Genomic DNA, 25,172 nt, shown 5'->3' with positions numbered 1-25,172 from the left:
GCCCCAAGTCAGGCTCTGTGCTGACAGCTCGGAGCCTGGAACCTGCTTCAGATTCTCTCTCTCTCCCTAGCTCTGCCCCTCCCTCATGTGCTCTCTCTCTCTCCCTCTCTCTCTCTCAAACTAAATAAATAAACTTAAAAAAAGATGTTTTTAAAAAGTGGATGGCAGGAACATGGCAAGGACACCAAAAGAACAAACAAACAAACAAACAAAAAAACCAAAAAACCCCAATGCTCTAAATGGGCCTGTCATCCATCCAACAATTGATGGCAGTGTTTGAATAACCCCCAAGTTCATGGATTTGTCCCATCCTGGGGATAAGACCAGAGGGGATATGGAGGAAAAAGTCACATGATTTCCCCTTTCCAGGAGTTTCCAGGCTAGATAGAATACCTAAATGTTGCACATGGCAATAACCCAAGAATAAAAACAAAGTAGCAGGGTGGAAACTGCAAATCCAGCTAATATGAAAACAAAGGCCAGACCTACAGAGGGAATACCGGGGAAAAGAAGAGATCAGATTTATTTGTAATCACAGAACGCTGGCCCTGGAAAGGGCCAGGGAGACGAGCTAATGCAGAGCTCTCATTTTACAAATGAAAACGAAATGCAGACTGAACTGACTTTTTTCCAAAACCATTCAAAATAATTTATCCACCCAGGAAAGCTTCCAGGTAAAAGTGAGATAAGCCTGGAAAAAGAGAAGGAGAGCTTTTTTCACAGGGCTACGCAGGAGGAGGAAGTAACAGGTCGGCGGCAAGAAAGAAAGGGGCTTTGAGGAAGGACAAGAGACAAATGGGCAGGACATGGGAGACAAGAGCAAAGTGTCCTGGGCTGAAGGAGAGAAGCGGTAAGAGGTGAATGTGAGTGTCAGGTGGGAGGCAGGACCAGCCCCTACGAATGGTAAGTCTGGGTCAGGGGACCCGACACGCACACGACTGTCCTGTGCGATCAGTTCCTGTGCTATGAGAATCCATCCCCATTGGGTTATAAATTGTTGGAGTTGCAAGCACCTTGGACGACGACCAATGAACTCATCTCACAGAGAATGAGTCCAGGTTAAGAAGAAGGACCGTACATGCCTTTGGAGACATGCTGATTCTGGTTGCAAAATCCACCTCTGTGTCTTTGAGCCGTTTATTTGAGCCTCCATTTTGTTTCCTATATGATGCAGAAATACTCATCCCAGGGTCCTTCTAAGGACTAGGTTATTATGCATCCCTAGCACTTGGCCCAGTGCTGACCCCATGAAAGGAGCTCAGTGAAAGCTCCTTCCTCCCTCCTTTGCACTTAGAGTAGAACTGACTTGCCCAAAGTCACACAGCGGGTGGGGAACAGACCTGGAGAAGGAACCCTGTGCTCAGACTTGAACGCTCCTGTCCTAAAGCAGGCTGCCCCTCCCCGGCCAGGCTTCCAGTCAAAGTACGAGAACCCTTTGGAAGAAGGTAGTTCTGGAATTTCCATAGGAGATTCTGAGAATTCGCGAGGAGAACTCCCATGTTCCCTTCTTTCTGCAGTTTGTCTCTAGTGGGGTTCCAGCCTTGGCGAGGGAACCCATCCCAAACAAACCAAAAATAATGAAGACAGCAGATCAGAGGCAGGTCCTCCATGAAAGTATGTCAGCGGGGACAGAGGAGGAAAGTTTTTGTTGGGGTTTTGGTTTTTGGTTTTGTGCCAAATGCAAAAGTTATTTTGACTCCGTGATTTCCTAGGGATTTTAATAATAATGGTCTGGATTACTAACACAATCCACATCTCAATATGCTTAACATTTTTCACAATTTGAAGACCGGGAACAAACTATTCAGAGCCAATCACCCTTGGCCAGGCAAAGGTGCAAGGTAGACACAGAGACTGCTGAGCTCTAGGGTAATGTTGGTAAAATGTATCAACGCTATAGGAAGATGGGGCTTTCATCAGATACGCTTTGGGGTATTTGGGCCTGGGCACTTAAGTTTAGACAGCATGTAAACAATCAAACTTCCAAATAAAAATTTTAATTGGGGCACTTGAGTGCCTCAGTTGGGTAGGTGCCTGGCTCTTGATTTCAGCTCAGTTCATGTTCTCACAGTTCATGAGTTTGAGCCCCACGTTGGGCTCTGCACTGACAGCATGGAGACTGCTTGGGATTCTCTCTCCGCCCCCCCCCCCAAAATAAATATTTTTAAAAAAATAAAATAAGATGACATGACAGTTTAATAGGTACAGCTAATACTTTTATCAATGACCTGGGACAGTGCCATATTTTTTAAATAATGTGCTGCAGTCTGTTCAAATCGATTAAGCATTTCGCATGCTCCAGGGAATATGCTGGCATTAGCACATGACAGAGGTGAATAAGATAGGTCCCAGAGCACCTGGGGGGCTCAGTCGGTTAAGCATCCAACCCTTGATTTAGGCTCAGGTCATGATCTCACTGTTTGTGACATCAAGCCCCACACCAGGCTCCTCACTGAGAGTGAAACCTGCTTGGGATTCTCGCTTTCCCTCTCTCTCTGCCCCTCCCCCACTCACCCTCTCTGCCTCTCTCAAAATAAATTTAAAAAACTTAAAAAAAATAGGTAAATAAATAAATAAAATCCTGAAATCATTAGGATAGTGTGATCACTTTATCACGCCTGTAATTGATCCTAATCCTACGTCTGTTTTGAGTGCCTCCAGGTCAGCAAAGCATGGAAACTAACTTCAAGTCAAGCAATGATACATTCAAGACAACTGAACAATTTTACTCTCTGGATCCTTGGCCGACGGACACAGGGATACTCGTCCAGTCGAGTGTCTGTCCTATATTCCACCAAGTCCTGCTACATCCATGTGGCATGCTCCCACGCCGGTGAACCCTCTTGAAAATAAGGGAAGAGGAGTTCTAGCGGTCTGGAGGGACAGCCCCAGTCTCGCAACGGCTAAGGATGCCTTCCATGGCCAGGAAAGAGACCAGAGCCAAGGGAGGCCCACCTGGGAGCCAGCATGACCTTAGCTTCGCCACCCAAGAAAATCCCAGCGTGCTATGCCAAGCAGCGGGCGGAGTGAGGGAGAAGGGTTCAGTGCGGGCGGTGATATTTGTGCCAAAGCAACATTTTAAACACCCCCACCCGGTATGGACGAGACAGCCAACACTTTCATATAAGTAGCACCCCCTCCCCAGTAAGTCCAATATGAGCTGACTTACTCCTGCGACCCTGGCACTCCACGCTTTCTCCTCCACCCCCCTATGCCATGGATGCATTTGCGCACACATGCTCTCCCCACACCTCCAGCCTTGCTGCCCTTATCGTCTCTGGGACGTTCCAACTTCAGCACCTTCTCCTTCAGGCTTTGCCTCTTTTTCTTTTCTCTGACTCAACACGTATGCAGACAACCTGTAGGTCAGGTCCTTCTTGGTTTTATCCAGTCCCTAAGATTTAGGCCTATTCGTTCTTTATACTGCCCAGATCTTGGGGGCAGACCCATTGTCAAGGCTCATGGAATCCCTTGTGTACCTAGTGGACACGTGACCTGTCATCAGGGTACATTACAGCATTTCCTGACGCCTATCTCGGCCCATTGCCCCCCAACCAGATGTGTATGTGTATGTGTGTGCACATGCGCGCACGCGTGTGTGTGTGTGTGTGTGTGTGTATGTCTGGGGGTGAATCTCAGGGGGTTGAACTGATTATGTCCCTTAGTTCATGACACATTGTCCTCAATTTGGGTCAACCTTCGTTTACTTCACTATTCCTTTTTATTTCTGTTCTCCATTACCACCCCTCCATACGCAATCATATCTGTGTTTAGTGTTTACCTTTTTATTTGTAAGTGTCCTTGTAAAAACATATTGCTATTTTGTACATCTGTTTTTAAGTCATGTCAATGGTACTGTGTTATATAAATTTCACTTTTTTTCACTCGGCACTATGCCGTTAAGATGCATGTATGTTGGGGCACCGGGGTGGCTCAGTCAGTTGAGCCTCCGACTTTGGCTCAGGTCATGATCTCACGGTTTGTGGGCTCAAGCCCTTAGTCGGGCTCTGTGCTGATAGCTCAGAGCCTGGAGCCTGCTTCGGATTCTCTGTCTCCTTCTCTCTCTGCCCCTTGTGCTCTGTCTCTCTCTGTCTCTCAAAAATTAATAAATGTAAAAAAAAAAATTTCTTTTAAGAGGCATGTATGTTGTCCTGTGCACTTCTAACTCTGTCCTGGTAGGTTTCAAGGAACACCGGAGCTGGACAGAAGAAGCGGGGAAGGAGAATTCTATTCTAGAACTACTGCAGTGGGGGAAGAGAAACCTCAGGACAGAGCTGGGCTCCAGTCCAAACACAACAAGGACAAGTGGGGACTCCTATCCAAGGAGCAGGGTGGAGTCAGGGGATGGAAAATCCCTAAGAGGAAACATCAGAGACAAGGGGATTCTGCTTAAGCCAACTTGATGGGATTCTTGCTGAAGCCAGGCAGGTGATAAGATACTGCCAGTGAGGGAAGACAAATTTGATCAGATATTGAGGGTAGGGGACCAAGTGGGCCAAAGACAGGGGCTGGGAGTGGGGCTTGGGAGTTTAGAGAAGCCTGACTTGAGTTAGGTCCAGGAGAGTCATGTTGTAAGCTGCAACATGCCTACACTGCCTGATGCCCTTCGGCCCTCCCATCCTACACTCCCACCCCCAATGTTGTGATAAATGTCATGACATGTATTTCTATATGGATCTGGGTGAGATTTTCTTTAAGGACATATTCCCAGGAATGAAACTAGGTCCTATGAGATAGATGATATGGAGATACAGAGATGTATAGATATAGATGATATAGACGTTATAAATGATACAGATGATAGATATGATGGACATGATAGATAGATATAGATATAGATATAGATATAGATATAGATATAGATATAGATATATAGACATAGACAGACGTATAGGCATAGACGTATAGATGTAGATATGTAGGTATAAATGTATAGGTGCAGATATGCAAATGTAGATGAGTAGGTATGGGTAGATATAGGCTGCAAATATAAATAGAAATATATTTAATTTACACACTTATTTTGACGAAGAACATGCTACGTCAGACCGAACCAACCCCTGCTACCTCCACACCCCTCACAAATTTCTAGCGTTGCATTTGCCAGAGCACCCAGAATGGAAGGGGCCCCTGCTCACACATCTCATACTCAAATCATAACCAGATTTCAAGGTTAAAATAACAACTTCTCTACAAAGTTTCCCTTGAGCCCCCCCCCCCCCCACACACACACACCCTACTGGCTAAAAACATTGTCCGAACTCTCAGTACTTGGTCCCTGAGGTCTGACAACCCGAAACTTTTTCAGGACACCAATCTCCATGACACAAGTTTCCAATCCCCCTCCACACCTCTGAACGCCTGAGCCAGGATTCCAGTCACTTGGTGGTTAGAAACATGGGCTTTGAGGTCCAACAGAACTGAGGTTGCTTCTCTGCTCTCATTTACAAGTTGTGTGGACTTTAGGCAATGTAGTTAAACTCTTAGCCTTAGCTTCCCCCTGTTGATGCTGCTTGTCTTAAAGGTTTATGGAAGAACTAAGTGAAAAGTTGGAAATAAAACACTTAGCCTAGTGCCTAACACGTAATCCAAGCTCAGTAAATGGTAGTTACCATCACAACTGTTGTTCTCATCATTATCGAGCGCCCGCACATAACGTGGCACAGCCCCTTACACAGTGGACACTCAGTAATGTTCAGTGTATAAACGAGCCTCAGAAAGGCCAACCGCCTTGCCCAAGGCCATCTGGCTGGTGTCAAGGCAGCACTTGAACCCAAGCCTTCTCTATGGCTTATCTTCTCTATGGCTTACTGGGACTTTGGGGGGAAAAATAGCTATTTATAAGGCTTAAACAGCAAGACAAGAGGGACTGTGGGAATTTTCCCATCACTTTAATTAGAGAAGTAGGAATCACATGGACAGTAACGGGCTGTGTCAGTCCTCTATCTCCTGACACCCCCTCTTGGTGGTGGAGGTGGTGGTGATGAGAAAATTCTATAAGACAACATACACATAAAGTACTTGAATCTGTGTCAATACATACCAAGTATATGAATTTCTGTGGTTATTATCACTCCCTGGGCCCACAGGAACTGAGTTTTGGTGTCTTCCCACGTAAAGCAATCACCTCTTCAGCCTAAAGAAAACCTCAATTTGAATAACTTTCCAACCCCTTCCAAATGAGACCGTTCAGATTCAATAAAACACAATCTTTGTGACCCAAAGAACTTTTGGAAGTTCGTTAAAATGTTCCAAAGCCTTCATGAACTGATATCAAATGGCTTTTTGCAATCAGTATTTTCATGCTCCGGAGTGGAAGAATTGCAATCAAGATTAAACACACTCTTTTTAAAAAGAGAGAGAGAGATTGACAGAGAGAGAGAGGAAGAAAGAAAGAAAGAAAGAAAGAAAGAAAGAAAGAAAGAAAGAAAGAAAGAAAGAAAGAAAGAAAGGAGGAAAGGAGGGAGGGAGGGAGGGAGGGAGGGAGGGAGGGAGGGAGGAAGGAAGGAAGGAAGGAAGGAAAGAAGGAAGGAAGGAAAGAAATCTAACTGAATAGGAAGAACAGAGGAGTCAAAGAACATGCATGGGAGTGACCAGGTTCTGCTTCCAAGAAAGGTCCAGCACGCTGGTCAATTCACTGTCCACAGGCCCTGGGCTAAGGGAGAGGCTCCCGGAGACCAGACAGGACCAAGCAGTTTATTTACCCAGAATCACCAGATCATGGATTGCAGTCAAGAAAGGAAGAGAAGTATAATATCCAGAGGAAGTTTGAAAGAGGTGCGAATAAAAGCGTGTCTCCAAAATCAAAAGTCTAGGTGACCAGGCGTGTGTTGCCACACAAGGCTCAGTGAGGGTCAAGCGATTTGGGAGGAAAGGCCCTGAATGGAGCCCAACAACTGGGGACTACTCTTGAGTGAAAGAAGTCCTACAAGAGAAGCTGGGAACATTTGTACCAACTTCAAGCTCTTCTCAAATCCTTGGAAATACAGGCTCTGTTTTCTTGTGGTGGCCAAGATCCCAAAAACTATCCATCCAGAGCGCCGAAGGCTAGCTAGGAGATATGAACAAGTGACAATGAAGGGGATGCTCAGTGTCCCACTGAGTCGCACAAGGCCAGGACTGTGTTTGACTTGAGAGCGTGGAGCTTCTTGGGGTTCCTACGTCCTGCAGGGTGAGGGCAACGATGACCTGAATTAGTTCACAGCAAGGGCCGGTGGGATGTTCCAGTTGAGGCAGATTGGCTGAAAAGGGGGAAGGTAGAGCATTGCCAGGCAGGCAGGCAGCACAGATCTAAGAACACCGAGCTGGTGAATTCCAGGCATGAGAAAACAGATCAGAAGCTGTCTATTCCTTGTGCTGTGTTGTTGCAGTTGCCATGGGAGACCCACCAGGACCCACAGGTTCAGGCCACAGCCTCGAGGACGTTTTAGCTTCCCCAGCAAAGTCTGCCCCCCAACCATAGCAGACAGACCTGCCTGGACTGACAGAGACCCAAACTGTAACAAAGGCCTATTTTGCATGGGACGGCAAGGCCAGGCCTGGGAGAAAGAGCTCTGAAGAGCTCCATGAAACTGTGCTTGTTCTTGCACAGGCAAACCCTACTGTAATGGGGAGTCCTCACTGGTGCCCTCCCCACTTCTGGTGAGCTGTCACCACCCACTGCAGATGGACCCACTCACCAGGCGGCGTAGGTCCCGGGCACCAGGGGGCGTGAACAAAGAATCCTGTTTCTCTGCCCCGTGAATGCCCTATGAATGCCCCGTGCATTTTTGTCTCAGAGGCTCCATTCAGGCAGAACCCTCCAGACCCACCTCCCATGGGGGTGGCATTACCAGCCCATCCATCTTAACACAATGCCTGAAGTCGGGGCACAGAAGGACTTAGATTGCACTTGAGCACCAAGCAATCGATCCAATCGTTGGTGATAAATCCAATTCAGGCATCTTAATGACTGAGAGCAGTTAAAGATACCCAGTGGCATTGCCTAGTCATGGCTATTTTAGTCCCGACTGCCTGCATTTGTGTTCAAGGTGGGGGAGGTTCTGGGTCCCACGGCTGACCTATAAGTAGAAAAAAAATTTTTTAACACCAACGGTGGCATTTTGCTCTGTTCCCCAGGTAAATGTTCATCACAGCCTCTTGCTGCCCTCAGACTTTTTGCCTAGATTGGGAGATTGGTTTCCAAAGCAAATAATGAATTTGCCTCGAGCTGGATCGGGAGGCCAGGCTGTGATTTACTGGGTAAAATGTGGGTGACCCTTCTGAAAAAGCATCAATGCCAGGTATTCTTAGCCTCTATGAAGACCATTGGGAGCTTCATGCCAGATCTGACCCCACTAGACCCCTCATGCCCCCATCTGCCTGCTTTGTTCATCCAAAGGATTCAATGATGCCCAGTGAGTCGTAAGTGGAAGGTTGGGGGGAGGAGGAAGTCATCTCACTATAATGGCAGGTGCTTCGGTGATGGCTGCTTCTGCACCAAACGATGACATCACCATCATCCGGGGAGTGAAAGAAAGCACAGCTTCCTCCCTCATCACAGGAACTGTAGCGCACATGCCCAAAGTCCCATTTTCCTGTGGTTCTGGTTCTTGTTCCCCCCACAAAGGGCAGGGTTGTGACCTGCTCTAATCCAGAGCTGATGAGAGGGATGGAGACACCATCCCTCGTAAGCCCACACCCACCGCCCCCCCCAAGAAGGTGTGAAGCCCAGGGAGGGGCTGGCCCATGGGATTCACCGCAGATCCACACCTTATTTGCAAGAAACGGGACAGTGTGAAGTGAATGGGGACAGGAATAGGTCCGGAAACGCCCCATCCCTGGGAGGCTGGAATCACCAGCAAGAACGATCAGCCACACACCTGAATGGGAGGATCGTACATATGGTCCAGGAAATATGTTAAAGCACCTAATCCAGAGGATCGGGGATGCACCACCTGGGCAGAATCTGCTGCAGTCCCGTCCTGCCTTTTGGTCCTTGCTGACCCCAAGCAAGGCACACCGAGTCTGAGCCTTGGTCTCCTCATCTGGAAAACGGGATCCCCTCATTGAGTTATTTGTGAAGTGTTTACGCACTGCCTCCTGGGTGTCACGCATTGGTTATCCGCACACAGCCAGAAGAGACAAAGTCCCAGCCCACCAGTGGCCCACGGTCTACTGGGGAAGTAGATAATAAAGAAAACACATAGATCTGTGTCCGGTAGTGCTATGTTCTCTGAAGAAAGATAAAGCAGTGGTCAGAGTGACTCTCTACAGAGTGTTTCAAGAAGACCTCTCCAAGGATGCTACATTGCTATGCAGGGCAAACGCGCTTCAGGGAGAAGGAAAGTCCAGACGCAAAGGCACTGAAGACAGAAATGAGGTTGGCCGGCTCAGGAATCGAAAGATCAGTAACGCCTTCTTCACTAGGCTGTCCTAGAGGTTGAGTGAGGTTATCGGCGGCATCACTCCCTATGAAAATATGCACGATTTCACTTTTGGCAGCAGCTTGGGCAGACAACTCAAAGCCGAGTGCGGAGGAAAGAGAAGACTTCAGAACACGGGCTACAGCCTTCAGAATATCCAGGTAAGGTGGAAAACCTGGCGTGAAGAGGTTGGGACGTGATCAGTAACACCCCCCCCCCATTCCGGTCGAGGCTCCGCTACCTCCAGAGATGCGACCTCAGGTAAGTCACAAATTATCTGGATCTCAGTCTGCTCATCTGATAAAATGGAGTGACAACACATACCTTAGGTAATAATGATAACCTTCACAGATTCGTATGCTATTTTGCACTGGAACTATTCATATAGTTCACTCAGTCCTCACAACAGTACCATGAGCTACGTCTCAACTTATAGGTATTTTCAGGCTCCGAACAATGAAGCAAATTTCCCCAGGACGCACCGGTGTCTAAAAGGGAAGACAGAATAGTTAAGCTTTATATCCACCCCCACCGCCCAGCAGATCTTGATGCCCAGGCTTTCACGGGCTATGGTTGGAAAACCACTCGTCTGGTTTGATCCTTCATTTGCCACAAAAAAACTGGAGCCCAGGGACACAGTTGCTACAACAGAGCTCCAGAGGTTCCAGAAAAGGAAGGAACAGAGGGAGAAACAAGTTGAATTGGTCGCATGATGCGCAAGCAAGAAGAAAGGGTAAAAACCACCCTCCCAGGCGTTCCCACTCACGGGGAAGAATGGGGAGACAAAACGTGTCCAAAGAGCAGAGCTGGGGAGGGTGAGCCATGTGAGGGGGTGAACTCGGCGCCTGCCACCTTGCTCCATCTACCACATTGAATACATCTTGGTGGGGAGTCGTCCCACTCGAGATTATCGGGCTGGTGGATCTCAATGCAAGGCCAGGCTGAGGAGGAGAGTTCACAGTGAACAAGTAAATGTGTGCCGTTTGTAACCAGGATTTGCCTGCGTAGAGCTCTGTGCTGTTTACAAAGCACTTTCGTGATCTCATCTGCATTCAGAGGCTTGCTGGGCAGGGTGCCCTGGGCAGGGACGATGCTGCCCTGGAGTAATGTCAAACGTAGTCTGTGAAAGATGCAGTGCACATCCTCAGCAACACCCCAGAACAAGGAATCTGGTCCAGACAGGGTGGGCTTGGGAACACTCACCTGGCTGCAGTGAGGATCCAGTGACTGTGTCCCCTAATTGCCCACCCTTATTCTCGCAGACCGAGGCTTAGTCCTGGACACCTCCAGCCAGCCTGTTCAAACCTCTGCCCTCTGGGTTTGAACAACAGCGAATTTTATAATCCAAGGAGTTTGAAGTTAGTTGTGTTGCCCTGAAGGAGGCAGGTAGGTGTAGCCATCGGAGTGGAGGGTGGTCTTGCCATGGGCACTGGGACCACTGTCAGGGTGTGGATAAAGGCCCCACTGACTATGAGAGACAAATTCAGGGCACGACTCCAGCCCCAGCAGGGAACAGAAAAGCAAAGAGATGTCACACTCTACAGACCATAGAGTGGACTGACAGGGAGGAGGGGAGGGGCCAGGTGAAGTATACAGGTGGCCTGCCATCTTGGCTCTTTCTGGCCTCACCCTTGATGCTTCTGCTCTCCTTCCTGCCCTGGACAGGGTAGACTGGGGCCAGGGCCAGGGCCAGGGGGAGCCTGTGGTGTCTCCCTGGAGAGGGCAGGGGCAGCGGCCAGTGGCAGGACAAGAATCACTCAGAACTTGGCTTTTGGTCTCTGCCTGTGAGGTTCTCAGACTCCCCGGGTCCAATCACATGGCACCACTGGCCGCATCTGCAGTCTCTTCCAGGTGTCCCTGTGCTGGTCCAAGGGCCTCAACTCTATATCTGAAACATGGCTCTAATTGCTTGACTACTCCACAACATCCTTTCCCTTCCTGCTGCTGATTAATTCTGCTCATTTTCCTCCCTTGGCAACTCAGCTGTTGTAAGAATACTCTGGAGCATTCCATCTGTCTCGGGTTTGTGGTAAATAATAGGTTGGCTCTTCAGACATGGTCATCACCCTCTGATCTCAAGGACCTTCCTTTGAATTCCAATGTGGAGTGGAGAAGTGAGGATTTCTCCCAGGGAAACCACGCCCTGGAGTCAAGGTCAGAGCTGCAAGGCCAGTTTACAAGGGAACAGGTGAACTCCTCCCAGTACTGAGGAGCAAAAGTACCTCCCCCCTTCAGGTGGGCAAATCATGAAGCAAAGTGGATCTCAGCCCTGGGTACCCACTAGAATCATCTGGTATGGTTTTTGAAAAACCAGCGTCCAGATCCCATGCCCCTCTTGACTGATTCAATTAGAATGGCTGGGATTTAGGCCTATGTGTTCATACTTAAAAAAAAAAATTCTCCAGATAATTTCCAGGTAATTATAACAGATAGGTAATTCCACTAATCTCAGCCCATACATTACTTCCTTCCCATCCCTCCATTTATTATTACACCTTACAATCCCACAGTGCAATACATATGAATGCCACTATCATGGGATAAAATCAGGTGCTCCTCCATTGCACCTGTGAAGGGGAAGGACTGGGTTGTAGTTGGGTTTAGCTCCACCATCTTGCACAACACCTAGCATGAGATGGGTATTCAAAGCCTATTGAGTAACTCTATAAGACTGTTATATTATAACTTCATTATCACCCTCTTATTATTTATCATCATGATTTCACAGTTGAGAAAGCTGAGGCCAAGAGAAGTGTCCTTGCCCAAGACTGTACAGCCGGTAAGAACAGAGGCCAGGAGCAGAACTGAGGCCTTCTGAGTCTGGCATGATTTCCATAGTCAGCCCTCTTCATCTCATCATTCCTTGCCCAGGCCTGCCCATGGTCTCCCTTCAGGAGACCTGCTCCTGTCCTTCAGGAATATGAAGGTTTATAAGCTCTGGGCCATAGAGAAGCACTGAGGGCACCAGCCACAGTTAAGGAGCAAGGCTAGAGAGCCCCAGACAGAACAAAGAGCCTTTGTGTCTGGCCTCCGGGCTGAAATTAGATAGGAAAGAAAGCAGAGTGACCAAATCTGGATCATGTACTTGACCATAAATGGTTGTGGATCACAAGGATTATGGCAGTGATGGTAAGAATGAGGCATTGAAGCACCAACCTTCCATGGATAAATCAAGCTTTCTGTTCTGTGTGGTAAGTGGGGTCACCAACAGGCAAGGTTATGAACAACATCAAAGGAAGCTCCACAGAAGGAGGCTTCTAACTCATGGATCCCCTCATGGGTTCAGTGGTTCCCAATATATGGCTGCTGGACCATAATAGCATCAGTATTACCTGGGAGCTTGTGAGAAATGCACATTCTCCAGCCACCCTAGACCTACTGGTCACTACTTCTGCTCTGGGGGTGGAGACCAGCAATCTGTGTTTAATCAAGTCTTAAAGCATTATACTGAATGAAATAAAGCAAATACAAAAGACTGTGTCATCTATAGCTCCATTTATATGAATTTCTAGAAAAGGCAACTATACCAACAGAAAGAAGATCAGTGGTTTCTTGGGGCCAGGCATGGAGAGGGGAATTAACTCCAAAGACATCCAAAAGATCTTGAGTGAGGAAAGTAGTCCGTATGTTCACTGTGCTGGGGTTTACAAATGGGTATAGGATTCTAAAATTCATCAAATGTACATTTAACATAAGTGAACATTACTGTGTATAAGTAATGCATAAAGCATAACACCTAATAGCACAGTAAACATAATGACATAAAAAAATGTAATATTTAAAAAAACTGGCCAAATCAGCTCCAGAGGGGAATCTTGATGTGGAAGAAACTGGTGGGGACAAACTGACCAGGACGACCTCTAACCAGGAGCCAAATTCCTAAGCCTGGGCACACATCCTTCTCCTTCCTCCCCAGTTCTGAAAGTTAGTTGAAATATGAATGACAGGAACAAAAGATTTCAAATTTCAATTATGCCAAATCAATGACTATTTGGGGTAGCCCCTGCTGTGTGTGTGTGTGTGTGTGTGTGTTAATTCTAGCTATTCATCTTTTCTGAATGATCTGCTCATAAGTCTGTGAGTGGGGGTGGCTTTAATTCAGAATATTTGATTATTAAGTATTATTGTGCTTTATGTTCAAAGGAGTTACTATTGGAAATGTTTTTTAAGTATCGACCAAAGACACTGCAAAAAGGGATCTTTGCTCTCTCTGCATTCACCAAAGTCTTGATTACTCTGGAGGTTTTCAATAAATGTTTAACAAATAAATAAAGACCAACCTAAATACCTAATGACCCAGGAAAGACAGTTGGGTCTGAAGAAAATCCTGTGCTGGACCTATTTCCAATGCAGTCATTCATTCATTCTTCCAATGAGCCTCCCCGGTAAACAGACGAGGTGCTGAGGTTATACACATAAATAACACAAGTCCTCCACTCTTACTGAACCCACACTTGGCACCCACATGGGATTCCCCGGGCTGAGTATCCTCACAGAAAGTACAAGGAGAGTGACTCAGTGAATGGGTCCTGAGGAGTCCAACTCTCCAACTACATACTGCCACTGCCTTCCAGACAGAGCTTTCCAAGCATTTCCTTTTTCTCTCAAAATTAGATTCCTTTCTGATGCTCTTATAAAGCCAATGACTCCAGTAAAGCTGGAGAGAGAGAGAGAGAGAGAGAGAGAGAGAGAGAGAGAGAGAGAGAGAGAGAAAGGAAGGAAGGAAGGAAGGAAGGAAGGAAGGAAGGAAGGAAGGAAGGAAGGAAGGAAGGAAAAAGGAAGCAGGAAACGACAAGAAAAGAGGAGCTATCCAAATCAATAATGTTTTTCGCCTCTGAGAATCTAAATGCTTCCCCCAAATACTGCAAGGAAACTGTAGGCAATGAAAAAACAGATTCTATGTCTTGGTCTAAGAAATGTCATTCTGGAATCCACTGCCTTGGCGAGATAAGCTCTACATTGGCAAAGGACCGGAGCGTGCCAGGAAATTGAGGACGGGAGGGTATTTTCCCAAGCTGTATTAACACTTCTTCTCATGCTTTGCAGAGATTAGAACTTTTATCACAGGCTCACACGCCTAAAAAAAAATGTATTAAGCTGTAGTTTTTTAGGGCAGAATGGACCCAAATTGTTCCCTTTCTCGGGATGCTGTGAGATGATGCGGATGAACACTGACAGGGAAGCCAAACCCCACTAAACCAAAGCTCTCTCGAGTTACAATGGAGGCACCTTCTCACGATGGGCAAAACTCTGGATGAGGCTGGATTTACAGATATATCCATTTTAAGGAATGGGATCGAGGGGTCCCATTTGCCCTCTGCTGACCTGTCCCTGGGCAGAAGAGAAGCAACAGACACCGAGACAACGCCAACTGAAAAAGGTAGTCCAGGAAGTTAGGTGAAGAGTGTGCTGCTCCAGGAGGTAAGAACTGGACCAAGAATCCCAGCAGGCAGGACACAGGGGCGAGCAGGGGTCAGAGAGGGTACCTGTCAAAAGGTACTAAAGGCCAAGGCCAAGATGCTGTGAAACAAGAGCATGGTGAGTTTGACGCAATCCCTCTAACTACAGCCTGGACTCACAGCCATTCTCTTCCCCAGCCCTCACCCCCGGGCCCCCTCCCCCTCCCCCTCCCCCTTCCCCCCACCTGATAGAGAGCATCCATGCTCTGGTGCAAGCAGACGATCAGCCTGAATCTTTGGGCTCTGCGTGATGACACAGCAAGGCTCTCCTGAACAGGGACAACGTCTTAGTGTATTCTATTTCCCTAGGTCCTGGCCTGCTGGAAAGGAGGGATCCAACTGCCATGTCCAGTGCTCCCAGAACACCCATGCAGGTGAGTGGACAGGTCAAGGAAGCTAGACCAGGGGGTTGCCCACTGGCCCAAGCCATGGCAGCGATGGCAGAGACCTACAACTGCCACTTTGCCCATCTGCTGCCTGATCGAACTCCTATAAATCAGAGACCCTGTTTAGTGCTGGAACAAATGAAGCAGACTTTAACTATCTGTGAAGAACAATTAGGCATCCCAGAACAGCCCCAAGTTTCCAGATCTGATCGGAAAGAGGGGCTACCATCTGTACCTAGGACTAGTGGTTTTCCAAGCAAGAGATTAAAAACAAAAATCACAGCCAGGGTTGGCTCAATCCATGGAAGGATCTCTTATTAAGTGTGGGTCACTATGCCAGGTACGGGGGAGTTAACAAAGGAAAGGACAGGACTCAGGGTTTGTACAGGCTCAGAGTTAGTCCAGAGTGGAGAGAGATCACAACGGGCTGGGGGAGTCAAGAGAGTCCCTGGAGAGGGGCGCCTGGGTGGCACAGTTGGTTGAGTGTCCAACTTCAACTCAGGTCATGATCTCGTGGTTCGAGCCCCGCGTTGGGCTCTGTGCTGACAGCTCAGAGCCTGGAGCCTGTTTCAGATTCTGTGTCTCCCTCTCTCCCTGCCCCTCCCTCTCCAAATAAATAAATACATGAATACATAAATAAATACATAAATAAATACAAATAAACATTGAGAGAGAGAGAGAGAGAGAGAGAGAGAGAGAGAATCCCTGGGGAAAATGAGATCTGGGATGAGCTTTCAGGATGAGCAGAATTCTGGTCAGTAGACAGGAGGGAAGGGACAATGTCGATGCGGGAAGCCACGAGAGCTAAGGCACACACTGGGGAGCTACAGACAGAAGTTTGGAAGTTGAAGGAATGTCTGGAGCCCACACATGGCAGCCTTGAAGGTCAGTGTGAGGAATTAGGACCAAGAGCTATGTGCCAGCTAAGACCGAACCAGAAGCACACAAGTCCAAACACTGTCACCACCTGCATTTCTGTAAACATTTCTGTCCCTACATCGATAATGTGACAATTTCCAGGTTTCAGAGAACTACTAGAGTCCTTGGTTCTCCGAGCCTAGAAGGTGCATCTCGCATGGTAAAATTCAACCCGGTCCCTTTCTGGAGGGTTCTGAGAGGCATCAGCCACTAGATAAAGCTTCCAGGGAAAACGGTATATTCTTAGAAATAAGTGTGTCTCTGGATAAAATGGAACACAAAAGAAAATGCTACGAAAGGAGAAGAAAGAATCCTGTATCTAGAAGAAGGAAAATAACATTATAAATTCAAATTGCACATAAGAAGATATCTACTGCTCAAAGGCAAAAGGAAGAAAGTATGACCACAGTTGTGTAAAAATTGAAACAGGCCAGGGCTGAAGGGTCCACAGTTGTCAAGAGATAACCTTAGAGGGTGAAAAAAAAATGTATTAGCTTCCTCTGACGTCCATAACGAATTATCACCGACCTTGTGGCTTAAAACAACAGAAGTTTATTCCTTCAGAGTTCTAGAAGCCGGAAGTCCAAAATCAAGGTATCGGCAGGGTCTGTCCCCCTCTGAAGGCTATGGAGGTGGGGGGGGGGGGAGATTCTTCCTTGTCATTCCCAGATCAAGGTGACCCCAGGTGCTCCTTGGCCTGTGGCTGCAGGACGCCAGTCTCTATCACCATCTTCACATAGGCTTCTCCCTTGGGTCTACGTCTCCCCTTCTGTATCTTTTAAGAACATTGGTCATTGGACTTAAGACCCATCTAGATAACCCAGGATGATCTCATCTCAAGTTCCTTAACTGAATTACCTCGGCAATGACACTTTTTCCAAATAAGGTCATATTCACAAGTTCTCAGTTCTAGGGGTTAGGATATAGACATATGGGGGGGGGGGGCGGGGCATCATTCAACCCGCTACAGAAAATATAATTCAGGGCCTCTCTTTTATTTTCTTGGTTTAAGTTAGATTGTACTTGGCTTTGTTTCCATCAACAGAGGAGAAAGATTAATGGGAAATATAATATTTTATTGCTGGCAGGCTCCTGATAGCCAGGGCACCTGCTGAAGCCTCTGAACAATATGTTGAAACATGGTTACCCTTCCAGCTCATAGAAATTTCTGGGGCGCCTGGGTGGCTCAGTTGGTTAAGCCTCTGACTTCAGCTCAGGTCATGATCTCACAGTTCTTGGGTTCGAGCCCTGCATCAGGCTCTGTGCTGACAGCTTGGAGCCTGGAGCCTGCTTTGGATTCTGTGTCTCCCTCTCTCTCTGGCCCTCCCCTGCTCACGCTCTCCCTCTCTCTCTCTCTCTCTCCCTCTCTCTCAAACTTAAATTTAAGAAAAGAATTTTAAAAAGAAAGACATTTATGATACTTTGTTGCACTCCTGATGTCCAGCAGCATCTCAGGAACTGACTGTTAAACTGTAGGCTTAGCTCAAAGGTTTACAACCGGGATTTCTAGTCTGCTTCTGGCTCCCCTTTACAATATTCTCCCCACATTCTTTTTGATCCCTCCACCTCTTCCCCCATCCCACCCACTAGAGCCAGTATTAGAAAGGGCAGAAAGGGGGCATGATTGTATTTCCCGCCAGGGTTTCTAGTTCCTGCTAACATCCTCAAAAGGCAATCTTTAAACTTTCATCAGCCGCAGTGGCCCCCAGATACCAGTTTACAGAGGAGCTCTGGTGTGGCTTCCTAAGAGTCACCAGAGAAGCTTGTTAAAAATTCAGATTCTCAAGTCTACTGGAGATTATTACTAAACTGTGGGGCAAGGCCTATGACTACCTTTTTAACAACCTCCCCAGGTAGTTTGGATGAGTACGGCGAGGTTGATGTGTTCCCGCAGTATACAGATGTTACAAAAATCCTACAAAACAAATTGGGGGGGTCTCGTGGGCCTCCAGACCTGACTCTCCCCCTTGCCTGCCTTCTCCCAGCCACAGTGCCTCTTAGTGTCTCCATGCACTCCCTCCAGTTCCTTCCTCCTCGCTGTTTCCTCTGTCCAGGACAATCTTACCTGGTTATCTGCATTTATTAACCCCTCACCTATTTCAGACCTCTGCTCCAATGTCACCTCGTAAGGGACCCTTCTCTAACTACTCTATATGGCAAGATGCACACACACAAATGTGCACTCATGACTCCCTAGCCAATTACCCTGCTTTGCTTCTCAGAGCAATATTTAGTACCTGTTGGTTTGTATGTGTATTTATTTATATTTGCCAGTCTCACAAGAAACATAAGTTCTCTGGGAGCAGGGATATTGTTTGCTTATTAGCTTGTTTTTCATTTCTATTTTCATGCAGTTCTGGTGTCTACAACAGCACCTACAGGGTATGTATTCAAGAAAATTTTGATGGATTAATGAATAGAAGAAAGCCTGTCCGTCTACCACAAAGAGTTGGTAAAAAGCCCAACTTCTTAAAATATCTTCAGAAATTTAAATAAGATAAAATACTTTAGAAGGTTTCTAGCTTAAGAAATGGGAGGGAGGGGCGCCTGGGTGGCACAGTCGGTTAAGCGTCCGACTTCAGCCAGGTCACGATCTCACGGTCCATGAGTTCGAGCCCCGCGTCAGGCTCTGGGCTGATGGCTCAGAGCCTGGAGCCTGTTTCCGATTCTGTGTCTCCCTGTCTCTCTGCCCCTTCCCCGTTCATGCTCTGTCTCTCTCTGTCCCAAAAATAAATATAAACGTTGAAAAAAAAAATTAAAAAAAAAAAAAAAAAAAAAAAAAGAAATGGGAGGGAGAGAAGAAAGCAAGCTAGTCCTCTGTTTTCTTAACGTTAAGGAGTGGGGTCCTCCAATTCTGACTGAGTTGTTAAACCTTCATCAGCAGAGTGAAATCGAAGGAACTCAGCTCTGAGATTCCGGAAGTTCTCAGCATATCCTGGGGGCTGTTGCTGTTCATGGAAGAAGGGCCAGGAATGAGAACTGGAGAACTGGACAAGGCCAACATGTCCATTCTCCCAAACTGACCTCTCTGCCTTCCAGAAGCATCCAGAACCTGTGGGGAAGGAGGCAGTGATATTCAGTCTCGGGATCTGGGGGCCAGTGCCAAGCCTAGAGGAAAGATTGATCTAGCTTTCAAAATGTGGAGCTAAGACGGTCACAAAAGCAACATTCAGGGATGATGGGATGGGGGAATCGAAGAGATGCACAGACCAAGTAAAGCGTAATTCAGAGGAACCAGACAGAGAAGCAAGACCTGACTCTGGGCTGTATGAATAAAGGAATGTCAAGAGAGACCAAGCAGGCTCAAGAGTGTGGAGATGAGTAGGAACCAAAAAGGTTCCCCAGGGGCCCTGGCAGGGACCTCTCACGGGTAGAGCACCAAGCAACGTTATCCATTGCCAAAATGGAGCCCTGACATGTTGGTAGACAATAAGGAGCCTTCTACAATAATCTCACCTAGAAAAAAGATTTTTGGAAGCAAAGTGTGACTAAAAATGGAGGAAAAGTTTGCAAAGAAATTTAATTCTAACAATTCTAAAATGGTATATATATGGGGCGCCTGGGTGGCTCAGTCGGTTAAGCGTCCGACTCCGGCTCAGGTCACAATCTCGCGGTCCGTGAGTTCAAGCCCCGTGTCGGGCTCTGTGCTGACGGCTCAGAGCCTGGAGCCTGTTTCCGATTCTGTGTCTCCCTCTCTCTCTGACCCTCCCCCGTTCATGCTCTGTCTCTCCCTGTCTCAAAAATAAATAAATGTTAAAAAAATTTTTTTAAATGGTACATATAAATCCATATACATTGGTACTCACATTAATTGTAAAGGGACTAAATTCTCAAGAGAAATACTGTTGGACTATATTAAAAAAAAAATCAGTTACATGCTATTTATAAGAGACCCACCAAAAAACTGAGTAAAATTAGAAAGGAAAGGATAGAAGAAGATATTTTAGGATTATTGCAAGCATAAAGAAAGCTGGGGAACTATTGTCCTTAAGACATAAAACATCATCAGTGGCAAAGTAGGTTACTTCAAAATGAAAAAAATGTTCTATTCATAAAAAAGATAATCCTCTTCTCCCCAAAGCAGACCAGCTGGAACAAGATTTCGAGGCTAATGGTTATTGAATTTCCCCTAAATTAACTGAATCACTTATTTGCATTTATGTTGACAGAGACTAGAGTATTTTTCTTAAGAAATTGACTGCTTTTGCCAAAAATGTATATATACTCTTACTGTAAACAGAAAATGCTCTTATTGTAGATAAAACAATCAGGACCTCTTTCCAGCACTAACCTTCTATCTTTAAGAAGCTAAAAACTCGACAATAACAACAACAAACAAGCTGAAAACTGCTTTCAGACTACACATATTTCCTACTCTAGCTACCGAGTAATTATAAGACAACAGAATCAGCATTTCAAGGCATTACTGTCTCCAGCCCGACAAAAAAGGACGCATTATGTAGACATAAAATATTATTAACACTTCTGTGGATTTTGACAAGCCTATGTGAGAAAAACCAGACACAGTCAAATTCACCAAGACCCAAGAGAACGATTAGATCCAGAGAAATCAATACAGTACGATTTTCTTTTGTGTAGTTTCTTTCATACACACTGCATGAGAGAGGTTTTTACCAAATTAAAATTTCCAAAATAGATGACAGTGTGTAATACAAATTACAAAAAACCGCTGGTGTAATGGAAAGACATTTCATGATAACTAAATTAAACCACTCAATCATGAGGTTGATCATAAAGACAGAGAGGCAAGGCAACGAGGCAGATGGTCAAAAGATAGTTTGATGAGATCGGAAACGAGAGGTGCTTCGTCACAGCTCCAGCCAGAGAAGACTTCAGAGGGGCAGGCTCATTTACCGGTGTGCGAGAAGCGTCTAGAGCAACTCTGGCACTTTTCTACGTCGGGCAGAATTTCCAAAGCAGCCGGGATCTGTAGAGTAGCTTGATTTTCAACAGTGGGATTCCTGAGACACAGAACTGAACATGATTTCATTTTTATAGTTTGGGGAGACTCTTTGTCAAACAATTCACAAATCAAAAAAATAAACATAAATAAAATTCAGGCCAACCACAGCATCTGTATTTTATTCAGAAGCTATGGTTATGTTCAATCAGAGTAAACGGTACCAGTGGTGTATCTGTAAACTTAGATCTTTGGATCACTTTCCATACTCCTATAGAAATGGAACCACTACATTGTTACAGATTCGCTGGATGTGAAAGTCACACAATTCTCCTATGTTTACCCTGACCTTCAACTATATGATCCAAGGCAGCTAAGAGCCAATCCTTTTTTGTTGTTGTTGTTAGTTTTATTTATTTTGAGAGAGATAAAGAGAGACAGAGAGAGAGAGAGACAGAGAGAGAACAAGCAGGGGGAGGGGCATGGAGAGAGGGAGAGAGAGAATCCCAGACAGACTCCACACTGTCAGCACAGAGCTCAATGTGGGGCTCAATCTCACAACCGTGAGATCATGACCTGAGCTGAAACCAAGAGTCGGATGCTAAACCGACGGAGTCACCCAGGCGCCCCTTTGTAAGTATGCTTTCCCTGCCAGCAAATATTACCTTGAAAATGTTAGCAACGTATTAGAATTTTTAAACTTTCACTGACGGGAGAGTCTTCCTTGGGTCTAACAAATTTTTAGATTCTCTCTATATAATGGTCGAAAGCAATGGGTTTCCCTGGGTTTACTAAACTCTAGCCATACGTCAGTCCTTGGACAACTTCCCTGAGTCTGAGTTTCCTCAGCTATAGGGAAACAAAGGCAGTGGACGGGGGAGTAACAATAGTCCCCCAACTGAGAACTGAAAGAAGTCATCCATGTAAAATACCCACTGCAGTTCCTACGACACAAAGTTCTTCATGCATGTCACTATCCATGCTAGCCACAGCCATCAGCAGCACCTCAGCCCTGCACCAAGCTGAGACCACTCCTCTGCATCAAACCACCACCGCCCCGTCTTACACAGGTGCACTTGGTGCCTTCTTCTGCAGACTGAACCATAAGACCTTCTCTCAAATGTTCTCAGGTAGCTTAGCTCCTCCCCTTCTTGAGTGGCGTCCGTTCGTTGTGCATTTTTTTAGAGTTAAAATTGCCATCCTATCTTCTTTTCGTCCAGGCAATGTCAAGCCTGCACTTTCCCTTACATTTCATTTCAGGGCCATCCTTGATCCATAATTCTAATCGAATCATAAATAAAACATCTTGTATGGGTTATACCTGATGTTAGATGATGTTAGATTATCTCCTGAAAATCTGTGTATAAATTACTCGCTTTTCAAATGGCAGCCATATTTTAAACATACCAGGACAGGTGGTATTTAATGTCCCCTATGGTAAATTACTTTGCAAAGCAAAGCGTTCATCTTCGATATGATCATTCACTCCCTAATCTGTTTTATAAGACTGAATTTTTTATTTATCATACTTGCTTAAAGCATGACCTCTTTGTAGATTTTATCACTTAATCGTATACTACACCCAGATTGTAAAGCATATTTACTTTTAAATCTCTGCCTTCATGCCTTCTCTCTCCCTTGAGCTATGGTAGATGCCTCCATCTCTGACCAGTAGGGGTACTAGTGGACAATTGAGACCAATGCCATTTCAGATACAAAACCTACAATAGAAATCAGTTGAACAGGTGATTCAAAAGGTTTAGGCTATGTCTCTGTTGCTAAAAGCCAAGCTTTCAAAGAATTCTAATTCAGTCTTCAAAACACATTCCTTGGAAGACAGCCAGCACTATAATTGTGTTTAAGAGTATGCTGATTGTGTCATTTCCATCTGTTTTGCATTAATTTGAATAATGCGTACAAGTGGCCCTAACCTCACATATGTAACAATTAGGGCAATTAATTAGTATAGCTGTATTCCGACTCTGTATTCTGGGCAAAACACACATGAAATGTATAACAGGGTATGAAATCTACCAAATAAATTACCTCCCAGATAAGATTCCACAAGGACATACCGTGCGATATTGTCTTCTATTCCTGGACACTGAAGTGTCCCATTAAATAATCTCACACTTCAGACAAGACTACTCTGGCCAGAGGGTTGAGATGTTGAGAGCATGCCCAATGCAGCGGCATCAGACTGGGGGTGCATGTGATTGGGGTAAAGGGGGAGAAGACCGCTGGTTCACGTAGTGGTAAGCAGGTGCTTCAGTGGGAGTGTAGAATCTGCCACTTCCACAAGCCCAAGACCATACAACCTCAGGCCAGCCTGATAAAGGGATCTAATGTGCATTGAGTTCTAACTCTGCCCAAAGCATTTTGTTAAGCGCCAGACATGCATTATCGTCTCTGCTGATGCTCACAACGCTACCTCAGGAACAGGTGCTATCATCTCCGCCACTCAGAGGGGGAAACTGAGGCTCAGAAAGGTTGGTTCGCCCAATCCCATGCTCCTTCCCTTCCAGCATAGTACCTGGCACGCTGCTGACACTCTGTGACTATTTGTGGGAATGAACTGTCTCAATGCCCAGGTGCCAGATAATCTATTCATTCTTTTGAATTTCAGGTTTAGTCTGTTTGTGAAAAGGTATCCACATTGACCTGAATGAGTGGTCAGCATTTTTCCAGGAGATAGGAAGCCCTTATAAGAGTGAGGAGTTTGCCTTGGAGATGCATCTCGCAAAAGGGCTGAAAACCAGCCTGAGCTCCGAGGTTGTGGGGCTGGTCTGCTGTTTCTTGGTCATGTGGCCTTAGGCAAGTGGCTTCTCCACACTTTTTTGCCTTATTTTCTTTACTTGTAAATGTGTTCAGTAATAGTGCTTCCTTTACAGGTTTGTTTCAAAGTCAAATAGTCTCAGCAGGAAGCCATCAAAATCCTAGAGGAGAAGACAGACAAAAACCTTTTTGCCCTGGGCCGCAGCAACTTCTGACTCAACATGTCTCTGGAGGTGAAGGAAACAAAAGCAAAAATGAACTATTGAACTATTTTATCAAGATAAAAACTTCTTCATGGCAAAGGAAATAATCAGCAAAACTAAAAGGCAACCGAAGGAATGGGAGAAGATATTTGCAAATGACATATTAGGTAAAGGGTTAGTATCCAAAATCTATAAAGAACTTATCAAAGTCAACACCCAAAAAACAAATAATCCAGTGAAGAAATGGGCAAAAGACATGAATAGACACTTTTCCAAAGAAGACATTCAGATGGCTAACAGACACATGAAAAAATGCTCAGCGTCACTCATCATCAGGGAAATACAAATGAAAACCACAATGAGATATCACCTCACACCTGTCAGAATGGCTAAAGTGAACAATTCAGGCAACGACAGATGTTGGCAAAAATGTGAAGAAAGAGGAACCCTTTTGCACTGCTGGTGGGAATGCAAACTAGTACAGACAATTTGGAAAACAGTATGGAGGTTCCTCAAAAAACTAAAAATAGAACTACCCTGTGACCCAGCAATTGCACTACTAGGTATTTATCCAAAGAATACAGGTGTGCTAATTCAAAGGGACATGTGCAACCCAATGTTTATAGCAGCGCTATCAACAATAGCCAAAGTATGGAAAGAGCCCAAATGTCCATCGATGGATGAATGGATAAAAAAGATGTGGTATATACCTAAATGGAGTATTACTTGGCAATCAAAAAGAATGAAATCTTGCCATCTGCAACTACGTGGATGGAAGTGGAGGGTATTATGCTAAGTGAAATCAGTCAGAGAAAGACAAATCTCATATGACTTCACTCATATGTGGAATTGAAGATACAAAACAGATGAACATAAGGGAAGGGAAGTAAAACTAATATAAAAACAGGAGGGGGACCAAACATAAGAGACTTAAATATAGAGAACAAACTGAGGGTTGCTGGAGGGGTTGTGGGAGGGGGGATGGGCTAAATGGGCAAGGGCCATTAAGGAGGACACTTGTTGGGATGAGCACTGGGTGTTGTATGTAGGCGGATGAATCAATGGATGCTACTCCTGAAATCATTATTGCACTACATGCTAACTAA

At 45.8% G+C, this 25,172-nt stretch overlaps 1 long non-coding RNA gene across 1 annotated transcript; it reads left to right on the top strand.

Moving 5' to 3' along the window:
• Positions 1 to 388: 388 nt before the first annotated feature.
• LOC123585412 lies at positions 389 to 24,112 on the top strand. Its single transcript, XR_006706144.1, has 3 exons — positions 389 to 399; positions 675 to 680; positions 24,007 to 24,112. It is a non-coding gene; the product is annotated as an uncharacterized LOC123585412 (long non-coding RNA).
• Positions 24,113 to 25,172: the final 1,060 nt, after the last annotated feature.

This window comes from Leopardus geoffroyi, chromosome C3 (genome assembly GCF_018350155.1).
Source record: "Leopardus geoffroyi isolate Oge1 chromosome C3, O.geoffroyi_Oge1_pat1.0, whole genome shotgun sequence".
Lineage (NCBI taxonomy): Eukaryota > Metazoa > Chordata > Mammalia > Carnivora > Felidae > Leopardus > Leopardus geoffroyi.
The sequence above is the reverse complement of the archived record's forward strand: the minus strand, read 5'-3'. Positions and strand labels throughout refer to the sequence as shown.